Raw genomic sequence first — 22,470 nt, forward strand, 5'->3', positions numbered from 1 at the left:
CTCAGCACGCGGAAGCTGCAACGGCATCAGGAGGAGGGACAGGCAGCTGTGTCCGCAGGAACCTGATGGAACTCGCTGCCCGAATATTCAAAGCTGGCTCAAAATGAGTTCCATAACCCTCAGACGTCACATCCAAGACTGCCCCCACAGGAAAGCTGGGGATGCCTGCGCTGTGTCACCACCGCTGAAGGCTGATGCACAGACAGCGCCCGCTCTTCTTCAGTAACGGGGTTGGTGCCGTTTAAAATCATGAGAACCTTGGAAAGCAAAAAGGGGCGTGGGGGTGGGGGTGGGGGTGGGGCATGGGGGTGGGGGTGGGAGTGAGGGTGGGGGTGGGGTGGGGGTGGGGTGGGGGTGTGGGTGGGGGTCCCGTTCAAGACGGCGCCATAAGGGGATCCTGCTCCCCTCACACACCAGGTCTACAGGTACCCCCGGCACAGCTTCCTCTGAGCAAAAACCTGAAGACGGCTGGGGCCACGCAGACACCTTCGATTGGCGCGGACGAGAGAAGGCCACAGGGAAACAGAGGGAGGGGCTGGGACACACTCTTACCATGAACCCCACACCTGACCAGCCCACAGTCTGCAGGAATCTCACCCGGAGCTGCTCCTTGAGGAGCGAAGGGTTTGAACCCCACATCAGGGCACCCCACAATTTTTAAGACCTGCACCGGAGGTACAAGCCCCAAAACCTCCAGCTTTGGGAACTGACAGCAAGACCCACAGACTGGAGCGACTGGGGCACCTGCGCGCAGGACTCATCTGGGCCCTCGATGGCGTGGGCAAGGGGCTGCCAATCTGAGCACCATGAGCCTGGGGCAGCAGAAGGCTGGCCTCACACCCGGCCTGCCGCACACCCGGCCTGCCACAAACCCGGCTGCACACCCGGCCTGCCGCACACCCGGCCTGCTTCACACACAGCCTGCCGCACACCCGGCCTGCCGCACACCCAGCCTCACTACACACCCGGCCTGCTGCACACCCGGCCTGCCGCACACCCGGCCTGCCACACACCCGGCTGCACACCCAACCTGCCACACACCCGGCCTGCCACACACCCGGCTGCACACCCGGCCTGCCGCACACCCAGCCTGCAGCACACCCGGCCTGCCGCACACCCAACCTGCCACACACCCGGCCTGCCGCACACCCAACCTGCCTCACACCCGGCCTGCCGCACGCCCAACCTGCCACACACCCGGCCTGCCACAAACCCGGCTGCACACCCGGCCTGCCGTACACCCAGCCTGCAGCACACCCGGCCTGCCGCACACCTGGCTGCACACCCAACCTGCCACACACCCGGCCTGCCGCACACCCAACCTGCAGCACACCCAACCTGCCGCACACCCGGCTGCACACCCAACCTGCCACACACCCGGCCTGCCACACACCCGGCTGCACACCCAACCTGCCACACACCCGGCCTGCCACACACCCGGCTGCACACCCGGCCTGCAGCACACCCAACCTGCCGCACACCCGGCTGCACACCCAACCTGCCACACACCCGGCCTGCCACACACCCGGCTGCACACCCGGCCTGCAGCACACCCGGCCTGCCGCACACCTGGCTGCACACCGGCCTGCCGCACACCTGGCTGCACACCGGCCTGCCGCACACCCAGCCTGCAGCACACCTGGCTTGCTGGCTGCTCTCAGGATGGAGGACACAGGTGCTGTCTTCTTGCACGCTCTCCACCTTGCTCCCTTTGACATGTTTTTTATGTCCAGGTTTTCGGGGTACCAGTTCTCCCAGTGGGAGCTTTGACACGTGTCTGCTGCCCCAGGTTTTGCTGCTGCCCCGTGACACCCCTCCAAGGGCTGGCCCAGGTGGCCCGTGGGCCTTTCCCTTGCGGGACCCCAGGACTGGAACCAGTGGAGGAAGAGTTTGTAAATGGCCACGGCCTCCAGGGCACAACCTGAGGCGACAGGCCCGGAGCCCAGTCTCTGGGAGAGGCCTCTCCGCTCCTGGTGGGGCCCCAGGGGGGGGCAGCCTCGCATTAAACACACCTGAGCCGCACAGTGAGCGAACCTGGGCATCGGCCATGATCACTTAGAGCAGTGGTTCTCAACCTTCCTAACGCCGCGACCCTTTAATACAGTTCCTCATGTTGTGGTGACCCCCAATTTCATTGTGACAAATTGAACATAATTAAAGCATAGTGATTAATCACAAAACAATATGTAATTATATATGTGTTTTCTGATGGTCTTAGGCGACCCCTGTGAAAGGGTCGTTCGACCCCCAAAGGGGTCGTGACCCACCGGTTGAGAACGGCTGGCTTAGGGCATGTTCAGCCTGGGCCCATCATAAGGATGAGCAGGTGTCTTAATTAGCGCTCTCAGAACTGTCGCCCTAACAACGTCCAGGCCGGTGGAGAATTGTTGTAGGAGTTTATTTGAGCCCAAACCAGGAACATGCTGGGAAGCAAGACCTCAGATGCTCTGGAGAAGGGCGGTTTTGCAGTTCCTTTTCCACCTTGGGGATTAAGGAGGGAACCAGGGTGACATGAAGGTGGGAGAGAGCCAGGCCAGGATAGTTAACAAGGTGATGTGCTCCCTAGAGGATGGTCACACCTGAAGACACCGGAGGAGGAGACCTTAAATTAGAAGGTGTTTGCAGGCAAATGTAGGTCGTCACCTGCCTCCCATAGGATGTTCATGCGACCCCCTAACAAGTCCTGCTGAGCCCCCACAATAACCAGGGGCTAACGTTCCCCTAGGAAACAAATTGCGCTGGCCTGCTGGATGAAAGTAATTAATATTTCTCTCTCTTAATACTGAAGAAGCCCTGCTAAGAACTATCCCGGCTACCTTTCTGACATTCATTTTTAAGAAAAGGAGGAGGAGGAGGAGGAGGAGGAGGAGGAGGAGGAGGAGGTGGAGGAGGAGGAGGAGGAGGAGGAGGAAAATAGCTAATATTTATTGAGCACTTACTTTCTAACTCCCATTGATGCTACATGTATTAATTCATTTAACTCTCAACAATCAGGTGAGACATTATTATTTTGAATTCCAGACAACTGAGGAACACAGAAGTGACATTTGTTTTTGCTCAAAATCTTATAGCAAAACAAAGGTTCGAACCCAAGCACTCTGGGTCCTGGGCCTAAACTCTTAACCGCTCAGCTCTATCCCTCTCCACAACCACAGGTTCATTCACAGTGGTCCTACCTACACAGTGGAGCCTCACTTTTGTCCTGAGATACTCCGACCCGATTAAAGTTCCAAGCCTGGGGTTTTCCTATGTTTTCCCTTTCAGGGCAAGGGGTTCGAACGTTCAGTGTCTCAGTATAAATGCTACATACAATCAAAGAAATCGTATCTTATTTCTTTTAACAAAAGACAAAGCTTCCCAACAGAAATCAGAATGGTCTCCTTGTTTATCTCCTGAACCACAGCCTTGCCCATCGATTGGCATCACTGACACTGGGCCTTCAGCCATAGTGTGGTTACCCAGAGCACATAGGCGGTGCTTTTATCTTCCAGATGTCTCTCCAAAATGCCCCCAGCACCCGACAGCTGGCTCAGGCCACACTTCTCCAGAATACGCATGTGGCACATTCTTCAGATACCTCGCGGATTACGTGTGCGGTGAGAAAAGGGGATCTTTGATCACAGAACACACCCCAGCAAAGCATTTCATCCTCAGCCTCGGCTAGAACATCGTTAAAAACAGAATTGTGAAAAGGGTTTCCTCACAATGTCAACCAAGTAGAGGTCGATGGAAAAAGCAGTTCTGGAAACTGGGCTGTCAGCCTGGGCCCCACAGCTCGGTTGGACTGGCACCAATTTACATGAAGGTTATACAGATCTTTGGAGACTGTACTGGACCGTCTTACCATGGTTTTGGTTGTTAGCTTATTAACCCTTTCTCCATGTTTGGGGACTTCTTTTTAAAATATATATATATACACATACACGCACACACAGTATATATATACACACTAGAGGCCCAGTGTACAAAATTGTGCACTGGAGGGGAGGGGATGTCCCTCAGCCCGGCCTGTGCCTTCTTGCAGTCCAGGACCCCTCGGGGGATGTCTGACTGCCTTCAGGGGAGCGGACCTAAGCTGGCAGGCGGACATCCCCAGAAGGGTCCTTAGCGCTGCCACGGAGGAGGGAGAGGCTCCCACCACCTCCGCTGCACTCCCCAGCTGTGAGCCGGTATTCTGGCTGAGCAGCGCTCACCCTGTGGGAGCAAACTGACCACCAGGGGGCAGCTCCTGCGTTGAGCATCTGCCCCCTGGTGGTCAGTGCGCATCATAGTGACCGGTTGTTCCCCCATTCGGTCTATTTGCATATTAGCCTTTTATTATATAGGATATTGATTTCAGAGAGGACGACAGAGAAAGAGAAACATCAATGATGAGAGAGCATCATTGATCGGCTGCCTCCTGCATGCCCCACACTGGGGATTAAGCCCGCAACCTGGGCATGTGCCCTGACCGGGAATCAAACCGTGACCTCCCGGTTCATAGGTCGACGCTCAACTACTGAGCCACGCCGGCCGGGCTCATTTTCCTTTTAGCAACCTCTGCACACTGCACCATGGCACACTTCCATGCTCCCCATCCTTAGAAAAGACAGAAGAGGCGTTGAATATACTGAAGCCACATGAGCTGCGCAAAATGAGAAACAGTTCCCAATATTAACCAGAAATTTGGAGGCAAAAAAAAAAAAAAGTGAAAATTCAAGCAGGATCAAGTTGTTGGAGAAACCTGCAACCCACACCTGGGGGTAAGAAGGCTGCCACCGAGAGGAGTGGCCACACCGCCCTCCGAACTCTGAGGCTATGGGCGGGAGCGGCAAGAGGGGCATGTGGGCAAAACACTGGGGCTTAACTGGGCCGTGGTGTGAGCGGCCACGCCTCTGGGCTCCTCCCGCCTTCCCTGCTGAGTGGAGTGCCTGACAGCAGCACAGGGCACAGGCGGGAGTGGTGGTTGGGGCAGGTAAGCCTCCGCAGCAGCACTCACCGGAAGCTGTGGCAGAAAGAGGCTTGGTGCTCACAGCCCACCTTCCTCTTCCGGGGCCCCCAGAAAGACTACAGGTATGTGTGAGCTTCCTGTGTACGCAGGCTGAGATGACGTAACGAGTTTCCAGCCAGTGGATGGCAATGCCTTTACCCCCTCCGGGCCTGACCATGAAATGCCCTGTGCCATCATCTTCATCCTTTCTTCTCTCAAAAGTAACGGGTCCAATGAAAATCGATTCTACGAGGATCCCGGGAAAGATAAAAGTGCCCCAAGATGGAAAGAGTTAGGATCCTGAGATCAGTAGAAAGAGAAACAAATCTTTGTTGAGCTGCTAAGAGTTGGGGTTATTTCTTACAGCGGACATGGGTTCCCCAACTAGTACGTAGCCCAGGAAGCCCTGAGAGGATGAGTAGGAGCCACAACAAGGAAACACCTCGCTGACGTCATCACCTCCAGCAGGTGCTCACCACACTCTGGAAGGGTCCACCAAAGAGACAGGCACACGGACTGTGTCCGGAGGCAAGGACGGGGCTGAAGGGACCACCCGGGGGGATGAAGCTCCCAGAGGTTAGCAGGAGTGGGAGGCCCTGGCCTCCCCGAGTCCTGAAGGGGGGCGGGGGGCACAGTTACCGGAAGCCAGGAAGAGAGGCGGCCACAGGAGAGGAGGGTTCTGCCAGGAGTTCTGACGTCAGGTAGGAAAACACCGCCGCTACCAAACCCAGGATGGCAGAGGGCGGGCGGGGGCGAGGGGCCACCAGTACTCCAGTATTTCCTCCGGGTCTCCCATCGGCTGAGCCAACAGGAAAGCCGTTGCCAGGGGAGCCCAGTGACGCAGAGACCAGCATCCTGGGCGCAGAGCAAGGCTGCTCGGACACGGCATAGATCTGGGAGGCAGCCTGAGAAAAGCCAGATCACCCTCCCAACAGCTCATCCTGCCCAACCCCCCTGCCAGTGGGCATGAGCAACGGCGAGCAGAACTGGCAACCACAGAGGGGCCAACAAAATAAAGATGAGCAGGCAAAACGGAGTCGGCGACTCAAGGGAGGAGTGGCACAACGTCACGGCGAAGAAGAAATAACAGCAAAGGAAGCAGGGTCTGTAAAGCCAATCAATGGGCGAGGAGGAACGTGCATGTCAGACGTTGGGAATATAAGAGTGGCCACCACATTCACAAATTAACAGCCAGCTGGTCTGCAGGAACGTGTGAGAAATCATATAAATTTTTGATTGCCCTGGAGAATTGAGCCAAGCGATTACTTAAGAATGTCCTGAAGAGGGAAAAATGAAAAATATATTTTTTAAAAGACATAAAGTGCCAATATCCAGCTAACGAAAACTCTTGAAATAGAAAACATCTACACATAGAGAAAAACAAGTCAAGAAACAAAAAGAAAATGTGCCAGGTGGAAGAAACACAGGAATTAAAATACCCATCAGGCAGTGCCCTGGGGGTCCCGGCTCCGGCTCCTGTTTGGACGGCACAGCCTCCGGCCCTCCTCCTGCGCCTTAGCCAGTCGCCACCTTCCCACCCGCCTCCGAGACCGGCCAACACCGGTTTCTCTTCTACCTTAACTCCTCATTGCCGAACAGCCATGAGCTCCCAAATTCACCAGAATTCCTCCCTGAGGCGGACGCTGCGCGCTCGCCTGGCCCGGCACCTGCGGGCTCACACCCACCTCTCTCTGGGCTTCGGTTTCCACGGGACCCTGTGGCTCGAGGGCGAGGGCTGCTTCTGCGGGGAGTTGAGTTGGCGGAGAAGCCGAGGCGCCCAGCGTGGCTGCGTTCTCTCCAGGACGTGCTGACGCCTCCCCGGGGTGATGGGCAAACGCAGGGCCAGGGCAGCCACCCCGGCCGCGGCCTGCGAGAGGAGCCTGGCCGGCCCTCGGGGAGCTGCAGGCCTGGTTCTCCGCGCAGGCCCTCAGCTCCGACTTCCTGCAGAACCACTTCCGGGTGAGGAGGTGGAACTCATCAAGAAGACGGCACACCTGCCTCACCAACTCATCAAGAAGACAGCCCACCTGCCTCACCTCCACAGGCCGGCCCCCAGGCTGGCTGGCGAGTATCTCTTCCAAAGGCTCCCCCTCAAGGACGACTAGGAGCCTAGAGGCCTTTAAGGGGCCCCTCTGCATCCCCTGGTGTCTGGCTTTTGCCTGAGCCTCTCCCCAAAACTACTAGCCATTTTATACATATTGATTTCAGAGGGGAAGGGAGAGGGAGAGAGATAGAAATATCAATGATGAGAGAGAGTCATTGATCAGCTGCCTCCTGCACACCCCACACTGGGCATGGAGCCCGAAAACCGGGCATGTGCCCTGACCGGGAATCGAACCATGACCTCCAGGTTCATAGGTCGATGCTCAACCACGGAGCCACGCCAGCTGGGCATACTAGCCATTCTTTTAACCCTTGAAGCCCTCTCCCATGCATTGGACCAATGAAACAATTAAGCTTTTTGCAGCCAAAAGACCTACCCTCCCTGTGACGCACCGTTGTAACATTCAGAAGTTCAAGGGTGAAGTGAAAATCCTAAATGCTTCCTGAGAGAATGAGCCTGAAACGAATGAACATCTGAGCAGCATCCGCGTTCTCCTTGACAACACTTAACACTGGAGACAATGGAGCAACTCCATGGAAGTTCTGCGTGGGGGCCACTTCCGACCTAGACTCTAATTCCATCCAAATCAGCACTTCAGAGGAAAAACGAAATAAAGGCATTTTCACAGACATTCAAGGAGTCACACACAGGCCTTTTCTAATAGATTTCATCAAGCAAGAAAAGAAAAATTAATTCAAAGAGGGGAAGATGTGGGATCCAAGAATCAACAGTAACCAGAGAAACCAATAGAACATCGTTTGGAAATATATTTTAAAATCTTAACAATAATCTGCAGCTAGAAATCCCAGAAGATCTAAACTTGGGTGGTAGCAGATTTGGAGAGTGAAGAGGTTGGAGTGAAAACATGCTAAGGGCCTAGTTTTGTTTAGGTTGCGAAAGAGAAATAGATTAATTCCAAGTAATTGATTTGCAATCAGTAGTCCAAATATTAATTAACCTGGCATGAGAAACGGGAGGTAACGCTAGACATGAGATTTTCTTCAATAAAAGCAAATAATAATGTATAAAAAATCTGACAATCTCAACAAGGCCATGATTTTCTGTAAATATTATGAATTAATGAAAATTGATCCAAGAAGAGGTAGAGACTATGAATAGATAAATGGATTAATATGCCTATAAAAGGTAGGCAAAGCTCAAGTCCCTTTTAATATATTTTTTATTGATTTTTGAGAGAGAGGAAGGGAGAGGAAAGAGAGAGAGATACCGATGTAAGAGAGGAACATCAATCAACCACCCCCCACATGCCCCCACAGGGGATTGAGCCGGAAACCTGGGCATGTGCCCCTCCTGGGAATCGAGCTGAAAGGTGTTATTGTTACGGTTATTAATAACATGGATAAAGAGATAAAGATGCCGCACCGAATAGTACTTGTGGAGGACAGAATTAAACAGGTCAAACCAGCAAGATACAACTTAGTAAGGGTAAATAAAAGTCCCGCGTGTGGACGTTAAAAATCAATTTTATAATTACAGGATGAGGAAGCTTTGCTTGGCTGGCGTGCTTGTCTCCCCGACTAAGCCGTAAGCTCCTTGCGGGAGAAAATTGAGGGGATTTCGTTGACAGCCAGCTCAGAGTGAAACAAAGGCGTGGAGAGACACACTGTCAGCGGCATCCTGACCACAGCTCAGGGGCAGAACCACATCCCAGGAGACCTGTGGAGAAATGGGTGGCTGTGCCTGGAGAAGACAAAGCCTGGGGGACAGGAAGGGACAGGTGGTCAGTCCTGTGTCTGAAGGCCTGTCACGTGGGAGAGGAAATGGATTGCTCCAGAGGCCAGAATGAGCGCGGCTGGCTGGTGGCTCCGGGAACGCTGGGTGGCATCAGGACAAGAGAGCGTTTCTAACACCAGAGCCGCCGCTCTTGGCCTCAGCTGCCCATCACCTGAAGGGTTTGCCTAATACTGATGCCAGCAGCCTCCCCGGAACAATTCATAGGCACCGAGGGTGGGTCCCAGGAAGTAATGGTTTTAACAAAGGCACCAGGTGATGACATTGTGCCGCCATGATCGTGGAGAGGGACAGAAAATCCACCAAGGCGCTGACTCCACAGAACTGATTGACTCGTCGCCGGGAGTGTTCCAGCCAGAGTCGGGGGGCCTGTCGGTCAGGATTGGTGTTCCGGGGGACCTGCGTCAGGGGAGAAAGAGGTGAGCTTCAGACCCACTCCAGGAGCCACAGACTCCAGGGTGGAGAGTGATTCGACGCCATCGAACCGCAGAAGAGGACATGGAGACTCCAGCAGCTGCGGCAGCTGTGCCCACGGCTGAGGACAGACAGCCAGATCCCCAGCTCTGACGACACGGGTTCTCATAGTGGACTTTCTTACCCAAATGCACAGTTTGAGTCAGAGGATAATCTGTGTGGAAGGGTAAAGAAAATGAAAAGTTGCCCGGCTGGTGTGGCTCAGTGGTTGAGTGTTGACCTGTGAACCAGGAGGTCACAGTTCCATTTCTGGTCAGGGCACGTGCCCAGGTTGCAGGGCTCCATCTCCGGTGTGGGGCGTGCAGGAGGCAGCTGATCCTTGATTCTCTCTCATCATTGATGTTTCTCTCTCTCTCCTTCTCTCTTCCTCTCTGAAATCAATAAAAAATATATTTTTTTAAAAAAGAAAATTGAAAGTTTAGGATAGAGAGTGCAGAATAAAGGTATTTAAGTCCATGACCTGGGTATTCTCTTTTTTTTTTTTTTTTTTTTAGCCAAGAAAGCAAGGATTTATTAAGGACACAGTGCCATGCCCCGAGTCACAAGTAGCTCAAGTCAAAACCCTGGTCCCGATGTCTTCCAGGGGATGGATTATGGGGGGGGGGGGGGTCATTAATCATGGTGATTAATAGAGTCAGGGCCCTGGCCTCTACTGATTGGCTAGTGCTGGGGGGTGGGGGTGGAGCACCTGGGCCCAATGTCAGCCAGGGAGAGTTTCTGTCCAATTTTGCAAGTTTGTTCTGTGGGATCGTTCTGCTTTCCTGCAGCTAAAACAAACTGAGGCTGAGATACTATGTTGAGTTTGAGTGAAAACTCTGTCCCAGGAGCCAACAGACCCGGGACCTTGTTTCTAAGAGCACTGCATGCCCAGAAGGCACCTCGTTGTCCCGAAGGCCGAGTGACTAACGGGGAGGGAGGGGTGAGTCAGGGCGGGGGGTGAGGCCAGTTTGAGTCAAAGGGGAAAAAGTCAAAAGAAAAGACCAGATTAAAGAAAATGAGGTTTCTGCGTGGTGACAATCCCCCTTCCTTCTGGCCACTCCTCAGGCTTGGGGACCATCGGGCAACGGGTCCAGGTTCAACCAGGTTCACTCCTCAGATGGAGTCGGCTCTGTCCGCCCCTCGGGCCCTCTGCTCTGGCTCCTACCAGCCCACGCCCACCTCTCCCGCGATGGCCGCTGGGCCTCAGCGGGGGCAGCTCGGTGGGTGTTTCCACTGGAAAAGCTGTGGCCTTATTTCCACACGGAGGCTCGCGTGTCCCCTAACTTCCGCCCATCGCGACCCCAACCCAACGCCAGCTCTCGTCTCGAGCGACATTATTCTCTCCGTGTTGAATCCCCTCCCCTTGGAACACTCTGGGGGACGGCCACCGGTGTCCCCGTCCCCGTGCCGGCCAGGCCGCGCCCTCCTGGGGCGTTTCGTTCCCATAAACATCGATCAGAGCCTGGCGCCTCCAGACCTGACTCTGGGCCCCTCTCTGAACACTCCCCGGTTCTACTTCTACACCTTTCTACCACTGGGGTGTGCGGCTGTGTTAGAGCAGCCCCGCGTGTCACCAGCAGCCCCGGATCCACACGGCACCACCCCCTCTGACTCCTGACAAAATGGCATTTCAGCCACAGAGTCCTTCTGCGCTTCCTATACTTCCCATCGTGAGACGACAGCGCTGGGCCCTGGGTCCCACACACCGAGGGCCGGTAACTAGCATATCTCTGCTGCATGTCCTCTTCCACATGAAACTGTAGTTAGTTAGTTAGTTAGTTAGTCCTCACCCGAGGATATTTTTCCATTGATTTTTAGAGAGAGTGAGAGAGAGAAGGAAAGACAGAGAGAAACATCGATGGGAGAGAAACACTTCGATGGGTTGCCTCCTGCACGCACCCCGACCAGGGCCCGGGAACCTGCAACCAAGGTGTGTGCCCTTGACCGGAACTGAACCTCTTGGTCCGCAGACCGACGCTCTATCCACTGAGCAACACCGGCCAGGGCTGAAACTGTATTTCATTGTGTTGTTCTTTGCAGATACGGGTCTCCCTTACGCGGGACATGGATGGATACATGTGGCCAAACAGAGAGATTTTCTGGTGATGTGACTACAGATTGAAGGGGGTGGGGGATGTTATAAACCACAGCGCTGTCTCCTCAAGGCCAAGTGCGCTTTTTAAAACGTTCCCTCTCCATCTGGAGCAACTGCTCAGCTCATCAATGCTTTATTTGTCAAAGCAAACGCCTGGCCTTACAAAACATCTATTCAGACACCGTGACTCAGAACACCGGGACTTTCCTGCTTGTCTGGGAATCATGTTTATGATACAAACGCCCGGGCAGTAAAAGCCTCCGTCCACGTGTCAGAGACCTTCACGGTCTTAAAGAAAGAATTTTAAAAGCTGCCTGGCTGTTCTCCTTTGTTCTCCTTCTGCCGTGTAAATGCCATTTGTGGGGCTTCATTGTCCCTGGAAATAACCAGTCGTCAGGGTGTTAGGGTCGTGGAACTCTGTGTGTCCATTAGAATTTGTCCGAATCTGGGGAGTATACACTCCAAGAGGGAACCCCAGGGTACAGTGCGGGCTCTGGGGGGGATGTTCATGGGGGGGGGCTGCCCGTGGGGGGCAGGGTCGTGGGGGAAATCTCTATACCTCCTGCTCGATTTGTCTGTGACCAAAACTGCTCTTAAGTAAAGTCTGTTTTAAAAATAAATAAATAACCAGTCCCGTTGGAAGTAGCCCTCCTGCCACCCTCACGGCTCCGGGAGGATTTTGAAAGAGGTTTCCCTTCGAGACACGGAGAGTACAGGTGTCGGAGCAGGAGGCGGGGCTTTGGGTGGATGGCGACTCCCCTGGGACATTCCCCCCGCGCCTCCCTCCCTGGGAACCTCCTCCCCGGTCTTTGCATGACCATTGCTCCCCGTCACGTGAGCTCGACGCAAGGGGCATCTCCTCGGAAGGGCCCCCTTGCCTTCTGAAACCGCCCAGCCATCAGCCCGCCTCGCCCATCGGTGCCTCATGGCACTGTCTCCCAACTAGGAAGTGCTCCCGGTGCTCAGAAAAGTGCCTCTTTGTTCATGTGTTACTCCGAGCCAAGAAGCTGTTGTCAAGAGGGTATTTGCCTACGTGACCAGGACGCTGCCCAGCTGATGCCGAGGAAGCAGGCAGCGTTGGCTGCCACAGCTGTTTCGCAGTGCGCCCAGAGGCATCCCGTGGCGGTGCGCCCGTGGCATCCCGCGGCGGCGCGCCCGTGGCATCCCGCGGCGGCGCGCCCGTGGCATCCCGCGGCGGCGCGCCCGTGGCATCCCGTGGCATCCCGTGGCAGTGTGCGCATGGCATCCCGTGGCAGTTCACCGTGGCATCCCGTGGCAGTTTGCCGTGGCATCCTGTGGCGGTGCACCATGGCATCCCGCGGCGGCGCGCCCGTGGCATCCCGTGGCAGTGTGTGTGTGTGGCATCCCGTGGCAGTTTCACCGTGGCATCCCGTGGCGGTTTGCCGTGGCATCCTGTGGCGGTGCACCGTGGCATCCCGTGGCGGTGCGCCCGGAGGCATCCCGTGGCCCGCCGGCAGCACGGCGTCTAAAGCAGGAGGGTGCACACACCCATGTCCGCTAGGCAGCCTCGGTGGGAGGGGCAGAGGCGCTGGCCCACGTGGAGTGCTGTTTCCTACCTGGACACAAAATGTTCTGCCTTGTAAACGTCTCCATGGAGACTCTCGTCTCTGGCTCACATGCAGGCTAGCTCCTCTGCCCCACGCGCAAGATTGGCCCTGAACACCACTGCGCCCCCAGCCCCGTGGCCAGCGACTCAGGAACAAAACCGCAGATGGAAAGTTTGGGATATTATCACTCGGCCGGTGTGGCTCAGTGGTTGAGCGTCAACCTATGAACCAGGACAGTGGTCAGCAAACTGCGGCTCGGCAAACCACGGCTCGTGAGCCACATGCGGCTCTTTGGCCCCTTGAGTGTGGCTCTTCCACAAAATACCCGACTTCTGTGAATGGGCCACGAAGTTTCAATCGCACTGTACGTGCGTGCCCGCATGTGATATTTTGTGGGAGAACCACATTCAAGGGGCCAAAGAGCCACATGTGGCTCGTCAGCCACGGTTTGCCAACCATGGAATCAGGAGGTCACGATTCTATTCCTGGTCAGGGCACAGGCCCTGGTTGTAGGCTCGATCCCCAGTGTGGGGCGTGCAGGAGGCAGCCGATCAATGATTCTCTCTCATCATTGATGTGTGTTTCTCTCTCCCTCTCCCTACCTCTCTGAAATCAATAAAAATATATATATTTTTAAAGTTTGGGGTATTATTTCTCTTCCAAGGGAGATCATCTCAGAACAGAGCAGCTACAAAGGCCCAACCATATCAGAGTGGGGGAGCCACCAAGAACTCAGAGAGCCCCAGGTCTGCGCATCCTCACTGGGGTCACATATATGCATGTGCTATAGAGCCATATACCTGGCATCATATGTATTATATCATGTAGTATGTATAGTTCATGTAGCATACATAGAACATAATAGGCTAGAACACATCACATTATTACAAACTAATTTACAGAGATAGGGTCTTACATGCAGAATGTAGTCTCTATATGTTAAGAGTGGCCAAATCTCAGCCCCTTTCCACATCCACACCCTTGCCCAGCCTTGTCGTGACCAGACTGTGTTCTCTTGCCCAAGGGGCTTGGGCTCAGCCATGTGACTCGCCGTGGCCGTGGCCATGGCTGTGGCCATGGCCATGGCGTGTGGTGGGAGGAAAGTGTGCCCCTTCCCCGCCTCAGCCACAGCGATCGCCTCCATTCCCCCCTGCACCGCTGCCACCATCACCGGGAGAACATGCTCAGCTGGCCTCGTGGGACCTCCAACCCCCGGGGAGGGGGGCCAGCCGTGGCGGGGGAGGTCCCAGAGGACCGCCCTGGGCACCCGCCACGTCCACAGACACGGGAACAGCCTCCATTCATTGTGGTTTTCATTGTGGGTTTCAGCCACTGAGCTTGGGAGCCTGGGGAGCTGCTGTTCGGTATGATGTGGCGGCATAAACACTGACACACGGGCTGTGGCTATTTCTTACGAAGAACGTAAACCGCCCGCCTACATTCGCCTCTGTCATTTTTCTCTGTTCTCCACATCACACGGCCGGTCCCTCCGCTGACATTTGTGTGTTGAAAGTAGTGAGGAATTAGCAAACACCATGTTCTCCGTGCCCATAGTTGCTTATTGTCTGAACATCTGTCACGTTTACTGCAGGCCATTCCTAATGCACACGATTGCCCATGAAGGTGGAGGCTGCTCCGAGCTGGGAACTGCACTCTAACCCACCCACGATGAGCCAGCGAGGGCAGTGCCCACGCCTCCCGGTCGTTCTGGTATCCGCGACGCTGGTCTGTGTAGAGGAGTCGGCAGGAGCTGGGAGAGGACTGAAGGGGGCAAAGAGCGAGGTCAGAATCACTCAGAGAGAAACAACCTGTGCGTCCCCTGGTTCAGACCCATGGGATCTGCTCCTGCCGGGACGTCCTGTCCCGAGGTGTTTATGAGGATTGCAAAGAGGACCACACGTCATCACCCCCGTGGGAAAATGGCTTAAAATCTCAGTGAGGCCCGCCCTGGCCAGTGTTGCTCAGTGGATAGAGCATCATTCTGCGGACCAGAGGGTCCCGGGTTCAATTCCAGTCAAGGGCAAAGGCACGTACCTCAGTTGCAGGCTCCTCCCCGGACCAGCCCAGCCCAGCCCGGGCCCTGGTCGGGGTGCGTGCAGGAGGCAACCAATCAATGTGTATCTCTCACATCAATGTTTCTCTCTGTCGCTCCCCCTCTCTTCCACTCTCTCTAAAAATCAATGAAAAATATCCTTGGGTGAGGGTTGAAAAAAAAAAGCCTCAATGAGCCCATTTATACGCTCACAGGTCTCCCAACCAATCAGTGGAAAATTTCTTTAGAGGTTCCATGATGTGTGTGCCAACTCCTAAGAACAGATGCATGCACACACATACACACACACACATACACACACACATACACACACACACACACGGCTGCGTGCAGACTCCTGTGCTCTCAGCCCTGGGAGCGGAGACCTGCCGAGGGCAGCACCGGTGTCTGCTGAGACAGGTCTCCCCCTAATCTTCTCCTCCCAGCATCCGCGGTCTGTCCCAGCCCCTCTCACACTGCACTCCCGCACCACGCTCCCCGAGGTGCGCAGTGGCCCAGCCGAGGGAGAAGCAGGATGCACTGGGGTTCGCGCTGCGCTGGACCGCGCGCAGGGGGAGAAAAGTGACCGAGTGCAGGGGAAGGCGCCTTTGATCCGAGGTGGAGGAGCACAGCATGCCGACAGGGCGCCATGGGGAGCCAGAAGAGGCTGATGAGAAGCACAGCTCGGCTCTGGGAATTACACGTCATTCCCAAGCTTGTGTATGTCCCCCTGCAGGCTCCGTGTAAAAACAACCCAGAGCCATGGCTGGGGCTGGAGGGGGTGCTGTACTGGGTGCTGAGCCTGGGTGCGCCTGAACCTTGCCCCTCCCCCCAGGCACCGGCCCCTGGGCGCTCCCTCTGCACAGCTCAGGCTCGGCGCAGCCGCCCTTCCCACCCTGGCAGCCTCCGCGAGCCTTTCGCCAAGGTTCTGGGCTGTTTCAGTCAACATGACCCATTCCACATCCTCTTACTAATGCCTACCCACTTCCCCTGCAGTCAGGCCTGCAAGCCCGGCTTTGATCTGCCTGACACGTCATGTGGGCTGCGCTTCTGAGCACAGCCCCTCCCATGGCCGCGGCCCACTCCCAGCGGGTGAGCCTGGCAGACACGCTAGCTAGCGAGGAAGACGGCTCCTGCGGACCCCAGGGAAGGGGTGTCTGCCCGGAAACCAGCGGCCCCAAGCAGAGAGCTCAGCTCCTCCTCCCCTCCATGCTCACTATGGAGAGCCCACTGGGACTTGCTGGGCCTCCCATCACAGGCTGTCATGACCCCTATATCCTGTCCAGTTTGGGGGAGCATAACGCATTTAGCTCAAGAACTAACCATGATTCCGAAACCAGTAAATTCACATATAGATATTATTGCTTTCAGAGAAGAAGGGAGAAGAGAGAGATAGAAACCTCAGTGATGAGGGAGAATCATTGATCAGCTGCCTTCTGCACACCCCACACTGGGAATGGAGCCCGCAACCTGGGCATGTGCCCTGACCGAGAATCGCACCGTGACCTTCTGGTTCATAGGTCAGTGCTCAAGCACTGAGCCACACCGGCCGGGCTGAAACCAGTAAATCCTGAGAAGCTGAATGGGGTGCCTGACAGAGGAGACCTCCAGACAGGGCCTCCTGCAGCTCCTACGCCCTTTCCTATGGCGCAGCGTCATCCGCAGCGCCCGGCCCAGTCAGCACGGCTGTGATGGGGCGCTTGACCAAGGACATGAGCTGCTGCCCACTTTCCTCCTTGGACCACTCTCTGCAGAAACAGCCGCCTGGCGTTCCGATTGCCGGCCCGACAAGCCGGAAGCACTTCCGAGGGACGCACGGCTGTTCTCTCCCCGGAGGTGACAGCGGACGCTTCCGGGGAAACCTGAAGGTGAGCACGGTCCGCGTTTAACAAAAATGGTCAAATGCCTGCAGCTCACCCCAAGGATCCACAGCAAGCAGCCAGGACCGGGCGCAGGCTGCTGGCAAGCATCCCATCTTACAGGAGCTGCCACGGGCCACGTCACCAAAAACCTTAAATCACAAAGGACCTGCCTTTATTAAATATTCAGACCGTTTCTGTTTCACCAAATCACAGCCCTTTGTCGCTGCGTGGCCTGACATGCAGGTGAGCTGAAGATCACCCCGCTTCCTCTTGGCAGGAAAGCCCGTCCCACAGCAATGAAAACGCCAGCCGCCGGCTCTCCTGCTGATCAAAGAGGCCTCCTCCCCCAGCGGATTCCGTCTGCGGGGCCCTGGCCTCGCAGTGTGGTCTCCTCCCACGCGGCTCGCTCAGGAGGCGCAGCCGATGTGACTGGGCTTGTGAGCGACAGTAATTGCCGTTCTGTGAAGTCACCTCCAACCAGGGAGGAACTTGCCCTCCAGACACACTCCTCAGACTCCCGTGCAGAGATAAGAGCGGATTCAGAAGAGAAAGCTATCCAGGCCTATTCATCTCATCGCGGTGCCACTGCCACCAACGCGCTCTCCTCCTCAGGCGTGGCTCTCCCCTAACGCGCTGTCGGCCGCCCCGTGGGGCCAACGGCTTATGTCTGTTTCCTCAAACCTCCGTTCTCTTGATGCTTGGACCACCTGAAGCGCCCAAGGCAATGGGATCTTTGAAAAAATGTTTTTAAATATATTTTTATTGATTTCAGAGAGGAAGGGAGGGAGGGAGGGAGAGAGAGAGAGAGAGAGAGAGAGAGAGAGAGAGAGAAACATCAATGATCAGAGAGAATCACTCATGGGCTGCCTCCTGCTTGCCCCACACTGGGGATCAAGCACACAACCCAGGCATGTGACCTCCTGGTTCATAGGTCAACTCTCAACCATTGACCCGCACCTGCTGGGCTGGCTAGCTAACTTATTTTAAATAAATTCTCACTTACTAGACCATTCACTTGTTCATGGAGGCTCCCCATCCCCATAGCCAAAGAATAGGGGGAGGGGGAGGGAGAGCGAGGGAGGGAGAAAGGGATGAAGGGAGCAAGAGAGGAGGGAGGGATGTGGGGGGGGGGAGGGAGGGGAAGGGAGGGAGGAGGGAGGAGGGAGGGAGGAGGGAGGGAAGAGGGTGGCAGGGGAAGGGAGAGAGGATGAAGGGAAGGAGGTACAGAGGGAGGGAGAGAGGGGGAGGAAGGGAGGAGAAAGGGAGGGAAGGGGAGGGAGGAGGGAGGAGGGACAGAGGGAGGGAGGAAGAAGGGAAGGAGGAAGGAGGGAGGGAGGGAAGGGGAGGGAGGTAGAGAGGGAGGGAAGGGTGGAGGAAGGGAGGGGGAGAGAGAGAGGGGGGAGGGAGGAAGGAGGGTGGAAAGAGGGGGGAGGAGGGAGGGAGAGAAGGAAGGAAAAATGAGGGAAAGAGGAGAGGGAGATAAGGAGAGAGAATGGAGACATAATACTTAACACCTTTTACTTGCTTTTGGCAGGAAAGTGTTTTATATGTTTTATTGTAATTAAACAGAAAAATGCACCCATTTGACACAGATACCACTTGTCATACAAATAATTCACCCCATAAACTGCATTTGCAAGGAAGCAAATTCCATCAGGTGGTTTGAAGACGGTGATAAAGTCACTTCATTCCATCTGCCAAATCCATGGCAGAACTAGGAATGGAAGTGTGATTATATGAAGTCTCCTGCTAAGACTATAAAACACACAGTGAGCGGTGCCGTCTCTTCCCCCAATAGCTCTGTGGGTTCGGCTTAGCACCCGGGTTGTGCAGTGGCTGGTGCCGGGCCTGGGGCCTCGTCGCTGAGTTCGCCGCTGCTCCCTGAATGCCGGCACCGTGACCCACACAGCACAGGCTGCAGGCGCAGAGCTTCCCAGACCCGCTGGGGAGAGGCCCGGGGGGACCACGCCACCCTCCACGACATATTAATCACAGCCAAGTGGCAGCGCGAATTGAACCGGTCCGTTAATTATGGAAATCCCCTCGCCAAGTGACATCTTGTTAACGAGGTGGCCGCTTAGCACATTTCCACAGGGTCCTTTCTGTCCGCTCAGATCTAACGTTTCACATCTGGTAATGAGGCGAGGTTTCCTGTCCCTTCTTCAGGACGAAAGGGCTCTTTTACGCCTAACTCACATCGAAATAGGTACTCGTGTGTTTACCTGTGCCCACTGCGTGGATAGAGGTCGCGTGTTGGTCAAGGGAAGTGTGCAATGCCAGGATTTGTTTTACAAAGATTTGTAGAAGGAATCGGGGAAAGAGGTGTTGATTATGTTAAAGCCTTTGGGGCCGTGTCCAGGGCCCGCCCCTGGGTGGGCTCAGAGAACTCAGCGGTCACACCTCGGCCGGTCCTGCTGCTCCACGCACGTGGGCTAAATCGTGAGCAGGATGTGTGCCTTCTCACTGTGCCCTGAAGGAACTTCCGTGGGGGGGTCTTGTCTTTCCTCAACATGTGTGAATGAGACGGCTAAGCCACCGAATGTTCCCTTTCCACATTCAGGCCACTTACAGAAACCGACACGGTGGCTCTACACTATTCCACTTCAAGAGCTCCTGATAGCAGAGCCCGGGCCCTGAGTCAGTGAGGCTGCTGGAGAGGCTGCCGTAGCGAAGGCCCAAGGAAGGGCCTCCCACTGACAGAGGGTGTTCCTTTCACAGAAGGGCCCGATCACACATGTAGGAGGCTGGTGTGGCGTCCCACGGCACCAGACATGGTCACGGGACCCTCTGTCAGAGAACAGACACCAACTCTTCCTGGGACCTTCATGAAAAATATTCTCCGGCGAAAATCTTAGCAGAAAAATAGAATCCGGCCATTCATCTTCTCAAGTGGGACCTTTGAAAAAACCAACCTGCACATCAGCAACATACACTTAGAAAACCAACAGCACCCAGGACGCTGCTCTGCGTGGCACCACAACGGTGGGTCCATGTCATCACACAGGTGTCCAAACCCACAGACGGCACACTCCCCGGAGTGAGCCCTGGTAACCAAGGCCCGAGGAGCAGCGCCTCACACTGACAGAGGGTGTTTCTTTCCCAGAGGGCCCGGTCGTACATGTGGGGAGGCTAGCGTGGCACCCCACAGCACCGCAGTCCCAGGGTCTTTCTGTCTGGTTGCTCTGCCATCTAAAACGCAGGGCTGCTATGTTGCCAGCTATTGGCCCGTGTGTGCCTCGGTCAGCTTTGGGTGGTAATGATGTCGGCACAGGTTTAGTGGCTGCAACAAACACACTGCTCTGGTGGGGGGTTGATGGCGGGGGGGGCTGTGCCTGTGAGGGGCCAGGAGGGACGTGGGACAGTGTTTTCAGAGCACGCTGACAACAGTGCCACGGATCCCACGTGGCTCTGAACCACTAGACCCATGGGCCTGCCACCTCCCATGTCCTCGTTTCCCTGGTGATTTCCGAACCATCGTGGGAGGTAAGACGTGGCAGGGACCTTGAAATGTCCTCAGAGCCACCCATCTGCTTCCAATCCTGATGTCCCTGAGAGAAAACAACAGCAGCACAAAACCTCCTGACGTGACCTCATCTGTGCCCGGGTCTGGCTAACATCACGTCCGCTCCCCTAAACACTGTAAGGGACAATGATCCAGACAGACAGGCTTCCACCGTGGGATGTGCAGATGGGGTGGGGAGGGGGCAGGGGCGGAACCAGCAGCCCCAGGAAATCTGGCATCCATGGGGAAAATACATCTGGATTTCGGGAGGGCCCTGCCTGGCCCACGTGGGGAAAGGCCACGGTCTTGGAGGCGGTGCACAAAGAGGACGGGCCGGGTGAGAAACCTGACTCACACAGCATCCACACGGCAGTATACACACGGCTGCATCCATGCGGCGGGGTCCATGCGGCAGCATCCACGCGGCAGCATCCACACAGCAGCATCCACACGGCGGCATCCACACAGCAGCATTCACACGGCAGCATCCACGCGGCAGCATCCACGGGGCTGCATCCACGCAGCAGCATCCACGTGGCTGCATCCACGCGGCAGCATCCACGCAGCAGCATCCACGCGGCAGCATCCACGCGGCGGCATCCACGTGGTTGCATCCACGCAGCAGCATTCACATAGCAGCATCCATGTGGCAGCATCCACGCGGCAGCATCCACGTGGCTGCATCCACGCGGCAGGATTCACACAGCAGCATCCATGCGGCAGGATTCACACAGCAGCATCCACGTGGCTGCATCCACGCAGCAGCATTCACATAGCAACATCCACGCGGCAGCATCCACGCGGCAGCATCCACGCGGCAGCATCCACGCAGCTGCATCCACGCAGCATCATCCACGTGGCAGCATCCATGTGGCGGCATCCACGCGGCGGCATCCATGCGGTGGCATCCACATGGCAGCATCCACGCGGCTGCGTCCACAGGGCAGCATCTACATGGCTGCATCCACATGGCAGCATCCAGGCGGCGGCGGCATCCACGCGGTGGCATCCACGCAGCTGCATCCACGGGGCTGCATCCACACAGCGGCTCTGGCTCAAAGGGAAGCCAGGCCAGTTCCCCTCGAAATGGCTTCTTAGCAGCAGGTGGCCACCCACCACCTGGAGAGCAGCGGGTGGACGTGGGGTTTGAACCCCCGCTGCTGGGAGTGGCTCTCTCTACCATCAAAGGACAAAGAAGGCAGACCCGCGCGTGGCGAACCGTCTCCTGCAATGGGACTCTGCTGCAGACAGGCTGCGCCGTTGCCCCGTTTCAGAGAAACGTTATAAAATATGAACTAAGAACTCAGCGTGGAGGCGCCCCTGTGAGCAGCACAGCCTGGGGCGCGCCGTGAGGAGGCCAACTAAAGGCAGGCTCCCGCAGCCTCTTGCCACCGCCCCCACTTCCCACGCGGTCTCATTATCCCTGATGGACGCGGGCGCCAGCTGTTCGGAAAGACGTTCTCACCCACCAGGCAGCGTCCGTTTTCATAAAACTAAGTGTGGGGACCGGGTGCGACGCTAGAGCATGGAAATAACTGTACTAATTGTGAAAGTAAAATGCAAAGAGCCGGCTTACGGCCGATGACAGTGAACAGTCATGAAAAGTGTGTGTTCGTCGGTGTAGTCACTAAAGCCCGGAAATCGTTTCAAATGTGATTCATTCCGGATGGAACAGGAAGGGAAGCAAAAGCGCCAACATCGACCCAGGCAGGTCACCGAGGTCCCAGCCACCCTGTCCCCGAGGGGAGGCCACTGCCTTCCCACCCCCCACCCCAGCCACGGGGGCTGAGCCAGCTCCATGCAGCCACCAGCCACACACACACACACGTACACACAGGCACTCACACACACATGCATGCACGCACTCACACGCATGTGCGCGCGCACATACACTCACACGCACATGCACGCACGCACACACACGGCAATAGTCAGCCGAAGAGTGTGGAAGAGGGAGGGCCACGCCAGCCTCTTACGGACCGAGCAGCCCACGTGGGCCTTGAAGAAGGAGAGGGGTCCAGGATGGAGAACTCAGGTCAGAGTCTTGTTGGGCGAGGGGCTGGGGAGGGCCGCCGGTTCCCTGGTTTCAGAGGCCCCGAGACGAAGAGCCTGGATGTCCCCGCAGGCCCCGCA

The sequence above is a fragment of the Myotis nattereri genome, assembly GCF_964212035.1.
Source record: "Myotis nattereri genome assembly, chromosome: 3".
In the NCBI taxonomy this organism is placed as follows: Eukaryota; Metazoa; Chordata; class Mammalia; order Chiroptera; family Vespertilionidae; genus Myotis; species Myotis nattereri.